The sequence below is a fragment of the Corvus hawaiiensis genome, chromosome 7 (assembly GCF_020740725.1).
Source record: "Corvus hawaiiensis isolate bCorHaw1 chromosome 7, bCorHaw1.pri.cur, whole genome shotgun sequence".
NCBI lineage: Eukaryota > Metazoa > Chordata > Aves > Passeriformes > Corvidae > Corvus > Corvus hawaiiensis.
Genome location: NC_063219.1, coordinates 7,992,468 through 8,000,275, shown reverse-complemented (window position 1 = coordinate 8,000,275; position 7,808 = coordinate 7,992,468).

Sequence of the window (7,808 nt, the reverse complement as noted above, 5' to 3'; positions counted from 1 at the left end):
CTTAGTTTGGAATCAATCATAAGCAATGCTAATCTCAAAAATTACACCGGTAAGTGAAGGAGTAGGCCACAGTGACCTATTTCCAAAGGAGCATTTGTGCTACCATGGTAATCCTAAGTCATTGTCATTCACACTTAGTGATTAGTTACTGACGCTGTACAACATGGAACAGCAGCAGCAAAGAAAGTGTAGGAAGCTTAGACCAGAATTCAGTACAGGATATGGTTAGGATATTAAATCAGAAACTGATCATAAACAGAATTTCTAGTAATCTCTTAGACCATCAGATTTATAGAAATCTACTGTAAAGCCTAGTAACACAAAGAAATCCCTTCACACAGCACAGCCAAAAGTATGTAAAGTGTGTCCTTGGCACATGCAATCCTTTCAATTTCAGTACATCCTGAAGCAGATGGAAGCTCTCCTGATGAGACTTTTCCTTCCTCTGCATAGGAGTCCCCCATATCAAAATAGAGTTGCTTCTTTCCTGTCACTCATTGTTCTGGCCCTGCAGAGTTAGGAGATCATTTTGCAGAGCTGGGCATCTCTTTAATTAAAGATATCCTTTTAGGAGATAGCTCTGCAGCATCTTCACAAGGGCTAGACTGGGTGGGGTTTGATCAGATATGGCTGATTTTAAAGAGCATTTCTCCTTCAGAACAGCACTATGGCACGTAAAAGGAATGCATTTCACGCTATTGCAGCTTGTGTAGGCATGCAATTACTAAAGCTACCGAATTGTGAAAGTTTTATTTTGCTGATACTCATATAAACATCTACTGTAAGTCATATACTTTGACAGGAGGAACCCATAGCTTACACTTAAAAATCTGTATTTAGATAAACATAAAAACTGGAACTGTAAATCTAAGAACTCCTCTATATGACACTGAACCATGCCATAAATCAAATCCCTCCTGATGGGAGAGAATTTTCTAAAAGTGCTTGCAAGGAGTTTCAAAGATAAACTGAGACTTTTCCTGGAGTTTCAATGCTGCCAGATAGTTGTTTATTAAGTCTTATCAGAGGAACAGAGCCACCAGCATGACCCAGGTATAGCACAGAGCACAGAAATCAGGAGAGAAGTCTAATTATCAAGATTTACACAGCCTTTTAAAGATAATTTAACCAATAGTTACTAAAAACGTACATTATTTTCACTTTCCTACCAATTATTCAGTAACACGGGCAGGAACTGTGGAGTTCTCTATCCAATCATCCCAAACTACTTTTACTGCAGAACATGGAGTAGTAGAAGAAGGAGAAGAAGGTTTAGAGAACAACAACAATCCTCCATTTTGATATTTTTTACTCTTAGCTATTTACTAAAAAGAGAAGCCCAAAACCTCTAAATTTTTCACCCTGTGACAATCTTATATAGTAGTCTATCACCTAATGCACACCACTGTATTTTCTAGTTCTTGTCTGATAGTTGGTAATTTTTTCCAAGGTTGGAGGTTAAAACAGTGTTGTTCAGGGGGGTAAAAAACCTTAAAAACAGGCAGAGAAATATTCTCGGCACTCTGGGTTCCTACACCTATAGATAATAGAGATGTCTTTTTAAGTGCTTCCTCAATCTTTGCCTTTAATATTTGTGCTTAAATCTGCATTCCACAATTTCATAACTGTCTTTTTCCCATACATAATTAACAGATTTCCTTCTAAATAGAATATCAGTTGGAAGGTAGATTCTATTAATTCACTAGTTTAGACTTTGCTGAATTTAACTGACTAATTTGAAAGACAGCTGGCTTAGCCAGAGAAACGTGTCAAACAGAAATTTAATATGCACAGCAAGACTGATTTTTTTGATGACTTTACTAAAGAGTCTCTGAATAGCTGGTCAAATTCAAAATACTAGTATGTTACCATAATTAAAAGTTTCTTACTGCTGGAGTTTGATTCAGAATCATTAATTACTCAATGATTACTCAAAAGGCTTCTCATATTCCAAGGATTCTGCTTTTGAATTTTGTGTCCTTATAAAAAAAAAAATCACAACCCAAACCAAAGCAGAACTAGCCAGCTTTGGTTGTGGTCACAAGTATTTTGCAAAGCTGCATTATTTAATTAGGAAATTTAATCAGAAAGAGATTGTATGGCTTAATATCTAGTTGTATGAGTACAGCCCATTTTTTGTGTTATAAGATATAAGTGGCTTGAAAATGCTGAGGCTTTGCTGAGCAATCTAATTGCACGTCTTTAATTATCATATATGCTAATTTCACAATACAGGTCCTCAGGACAAAGCCTGTCTTAAAAAAATCTGTATTCTCGTCCTTTATTGAAATGCTGATCTGCCGTGTAAGGAATTGGCACAGGATTTAACATTTCAAATAATTACATATAATGACATCTAATATTTTACACAACAAAATACACTGACAGCAACATTTGAAAAGCATGATGCTATTAGAGAAACAAAGATAATTAGAAAAATTAGAAAAAAACCTTTAAAATATTCTGATTCCGTTAACTGCTAGGCATTCACTTCAGTGCAATAAAAAGAGAAGGCAGTGGAGAACTTACTGGTGGAAAAGCAAAATGTAGATGGCTGTCATTTTGGTCAAAGATAATTCTTCATTGACTGGTTTCCACAAGCAGTATAAACCTATATAGCTAAAAAAATATTACATAGTTTTCTACAAGTGACATTTAAAATTGGCTGTGTGAGATAAATATATGTAATCCTGATATCCTTGGTGATGGCTTTGCATGTGTATCTTTGATTTTAAAACACAAATGGGCCTCAAAAAAGCTGTGGAAGGATGTGGGGAAACTACCTGTCACTTAGTGCTAACAGAACAAACCATGTTAATGACAACACAAATACATGGAAGTAGTAGCGGCCATAGAGCAAGCAAAGAGCAGTACCTGAACAAGACTATAACCTTTTCTATCTGTAACTATTTCACATACAGCTGCAGGTATTTTCTTTGGATCAGCTGTGAGTCAGTTCTCAGTGTACTCCTGTCTCTGCCCCTCACTCATTTCAGAAGTGCTCATTCTATTTTTCTGTCATTCAGGAGAGTGCAGAGCACATGCCTGTATTCTCACATCAGTCACAACAGAAAGTCACATCTTCTCTGTGGCTCCCTGTTAATGCCTCGGTGAAAACAGCAGCACAATGGCAGCCCTGCCTCATTCCACGTATCCCAGGAATGAGCATTCTGGATACACAGCCAAAGAGAGGTGTCAGGAGAAGAGACTGACAAAGAGCTGCACTCTGTTCCAGTCAGCCATGCACACCAAATTCTTGGAACTATAGAACATGATATGTACCCAGAGGCTACTGAGGGATTTTGAAGCCTCAAACTCTTCAAAGAGTGGCAGTCTCAGTTTGCAGAACTGCCCTCTGAACGCACCACGCCTCTCAGAATTCTCTTAAGGAAGAGACACAAAAAATCCTTTTATTGTGGTTTCTAACTTACTTTGCAAATTGCATTTTTCTGAATAGCCAGTTCAAACCATGGAAGACCACTAGTGACACTTTTAATCTCTAATTTAGAAAAAAAAACAGGAAAGAGAACCTAAAGGTAGTGTGATGATCCAGAGCAATGATTTTGCACTTGGTACAAACATCATAAAGTTGCTTTACAAACTGCAGGTCAAGCACCACTACAAACACTTCCAGTATTAATGTTAGACACAATCTCTAAATTGTAACAGATTTTTTCAAATGCTCCAGATGTGCATATGCCTGCAGGGTAGAAAAGAGGGGCAAACAAAATCTATGCCCTTTTTTTGATCCTGAAATATTCCAAAAAAAATGAACCTTAAGAAAACAGTGTATGTGTCTGGATTATATCAAAATCTAGTTAACCAAACTTGAATCTCCAGGGGGTGTATTTTCAGATTCCTTAGAAAAATAAGCCAAAGGCTTTAGTGGATACTTGTAAAAGCCACCAACAGCTAATGAGAACAACATTTTTATTTTATTCATAAAGCTTATCAAACTCATAAACTAGAATACAGGAAGAAATTATTCCCTATCTATTGGTTTAGAGAAACTATAGTTATTACTTACTGTCCACTCTACATGCTAAGTATTATTTTAACATAAACAGTTAACGGCTTCTTGGAAATGTCACAAAGTTATTCTTTCTCTCTAGTTTCAGAGAAGGTACTAAGGAGACTGCAGAGAAAGTAGATACCATCTGAAGTGAATGAACGGCTGCATATATGCTCTCCTTTAAGGTATTATTAGAGAGATTAATTTCATCAGGCACTTTAGGGAATTAAAAGGACACTTTTGAGCACCTAGTGATATTAATGTTTGAGCTTTACATTGGTAGAGAAACTTATTACGCATAGATGATATAACTGTGCATGGTACATTAAGCAAAGAACTTGAAATATCAGCAGCTAAATTGTCAAGGAAAACAATCTACCAGAAGCAATGACTTTGAGCTACATCCACCCAACACACATTGCACTGTATGTGACTCAGGAGCAGGTGGACTCTGCTGCTACTGATAAATGTAACATTTTAAACACAGGATAAATTCTTTCTGCACCTTTCTAAAGCAAAAGAATTCTTCTCAGAAGCCAGCACTCTCTCAGATCATTACTGGCTCCTGGTGAGCAGTCCAGAGCATTTATACTCTAAGGGACTCCCACAGTCCCACAGAAGGCATGAACAGCTGGCTCAAGATTCTGGACAGCCTTCAAAATAAACCCTGAGTACAGTTCTTAGCCAGCAACAGTAAACAAGTGTAGGGGGAAGGGGTCAGAGAGGCAGCTTGGCGTGTGTACAGATCACTGCACAAGCCCAGGCACAATAAGCACCATTCATACCAAAACTCATAACACAACTCAACACAAGTTGATCTTCTGACACTGTTGTTTCCTCTGCCTTACTCATTCTTTAAATGCAAAACCAGACTTTAATAAGTTAGGTAGGGCTTTTTGGTGGTTTTTGCAATCATTTTGTATCACCAAGATAAACTACTCATTATTTTAAAGAGAAAGTTGTTTGAGACTATGGATGATGTGCATTGAAAACCCTTCTATTACCTCTTCAGCCATCTTCAACATTTCTACTTCAATATGCTGAAGATCAATAGAGAAAAAGCACCAGCGTGTGGAGAACACACGAGCATGCAAGTGTGGTGTCAGCACCTCTGTTCTGTCCAGGACAGAGGTGCTGACAGGCACAAGTGGCTTTCCAGCTGCAGGGATACTCAATTTTCTCGTACCCACTGGTGATAACATGCTGGCTCCAAAACCTAATTGTGTGTGAGATCCAATAATCATTATATACAACAGTCTGAATTTATGGAACTATATTATTTACATCATTTTTAAAAATCTGAAATTATTTACCTGTCTTTTAGAATTATCTACACTTGAGGAAAATTCATACAAGCCAGTGGAAAAGAATTCCATCATGTACATCACAAATCAATAAGCTGAAGCATTGCTTGGCTGACTATGTGGCTGCTTTTAAGCTGCTGTAGTAGCTTATGAACAAGAATAGAGAATGGAATTTTGCTTGGTTTTTTTCCTTACTATGGGATATTGATGCATTTTTATGCCACTTGCATTGTCTTTGTGGGCTGTTCTTTCTGCTAGAGGTCTAATGAAAAAAAAACATTAAAATGAAGAGCTGCTAGCAATGAGCATATAACAGAATTCTATATGTAGTAATATAATTGAAATGTGGTATTATGAAGAAAAGGCTTAATAAAAAAATCTGTTTAGATCAATGTTTTGCAGTCGTGAATAAAAATTAGTTAAAAAAAAAGATGTATATATAGAATCGATGAAAAAAATTGCAGTTTAGAAATTACTATATGTAATCAATAACCTGTTCTTAAATCACCTTTTAATGTTCCTTGACCCTCTTAGGAAGTATGATGCAATAACTTCACAAGAAAGACACCTAAGTCCATGTGGTCCAACTGACTTCCATCCAGACTTCTAACGGAACATCAGGAACAGCTGCTTGAGCAGTGAAAGCTCTTTCAAATTCAAAAGCCTTCTCTTGTGTCTGCTGTAGCCTAACACAGTTGCTGCCAGCTGTAGTTGATGGGGCAAGAAAACAACCAGTGAAAGAAGGAGCTGCAAAGTCCTCCAGAAAAATGTGTGGAAGGAAGGAAAATGTGTCCCAGGGAGATGGAGCAACATTTAGATCTGCTTTTCACTCTGTGAGATTCAAGCACATTCATGTAAATGGTTGCAGAGCTTGGTCAGAGAAATGTTTAGTCTGAAAAGAACTTCTGAAGCATCTCTCATGAATGTTACCCAGACTTCAGTTTTGTATCCTTTATTACACCAGGCATAAAAAAAAAGTAAAAGAATATTATGTAATACTCTTTATTCCATGTCTCCAGGAGAGAGATTAAACTGAATCTAATAACACTTTATTCATATGGCTCTCATCTGTTATATAATGTAAAAACATTTTATATAAATATGTGATCAATGTGTCCACCAAACAGGAAAGGACAGGAGGGTGAGTACATGAAGCAGGCATTCATATCACCAAAGCTGTCAGACAAGATAAGCAGAACAATCTCCTTACTACACATGAAGGATGACCAGCAAAGCCAAAACCGAGAAGTACTGTGACAACCCTTTGGGAAGGGAGAGGGCATTAGCATAAAAACATCACACACAGTCAAGGAAAATCAGAGAAGGAAGAAATGATCACCTTGGTCTCAGATACTAAGAACCACAAAGGATTTAATCAATAGTCCCAACTATATAGCATCATCTCTGTAGTACTGTATCCTCGGGATAATGTGTTATAAACCTACAGCTTTGTATAATTAGTAAAGTATAAGGATTAATCTTTGCCAAGAAATGTGTTGTTGATCAATTATTTTGGTAAGGGTAATCTTCTAAATACTCATTACAGCAATCTATAATTCCTTTTCCTTTATCCATATGTTCACCATCAACAGCATTACAATAAAGATGCATTAGGTGACCTATAGAATGCATTGGCTGGTCTCCTGCAAACCACTTCAGTGCACAACAAGCTGTCAGCATGTCTAGTCCCGCTAAATGCAACACAATCACTTATTTTAACAGGTGTAGCATTAAGAAGGTTTGATTATCATGGGAAGTTTTGACATCAGATCTTTAATCCTTAAATTTTATTTTTTTAATAATCAGGAAAAAAAAAAATCACTAGGACCACAGAATTACAGTAGTGACATAGTAAACTCCCAAGATAGACCCACCCTCTCACAATAAAGACAAATTAACTCTGGCCAGTAGAGAAAGCAACTACAGGATATGTTAATTTTATTATTATGGATATCGCAAGTTACCACGATCTGTGAGATTATACTCCAATGCCTCTGAAGTCTCATAACTGTAGAAGATTTATTCAAAAAGACAAGATAAGAATTAAGGAACACATTCCCAAAATTTATTAGCATGCTTTCTGCACAATCCCTTGGGCATACTTTTTCATCTTATATTATCTCTTGAAACTTAACTTTTGGAACAGTGTCTTGTTCTAAGTTGGGCCTATATTACAAAACTGATTTGAAGTCAAAGCAGGCCATGAACAGGCAAGAGCAAAAGTTAGGGTTGCAGCAGAGAGAAAACCACCAAGCCCTATACAAACCAGTCCACACAGATCACAGTCCTCCACAGAACCGGGAAGGAAAGTAAGCAGACTCCAGCTTGATGCACATATTTCATTTCTCACTTTTCAGACCTGCTGTCCAGGTGAGCTCAATGTAGGCACTCAAAAGAGCTGGAGGACAGTGGCCGATAAGGCAGGAACAGAGAGAGTCATTAACTACAGGCTCAAATATTTTCAGTCTACAGTAGCTGCAAAATATCAAAAT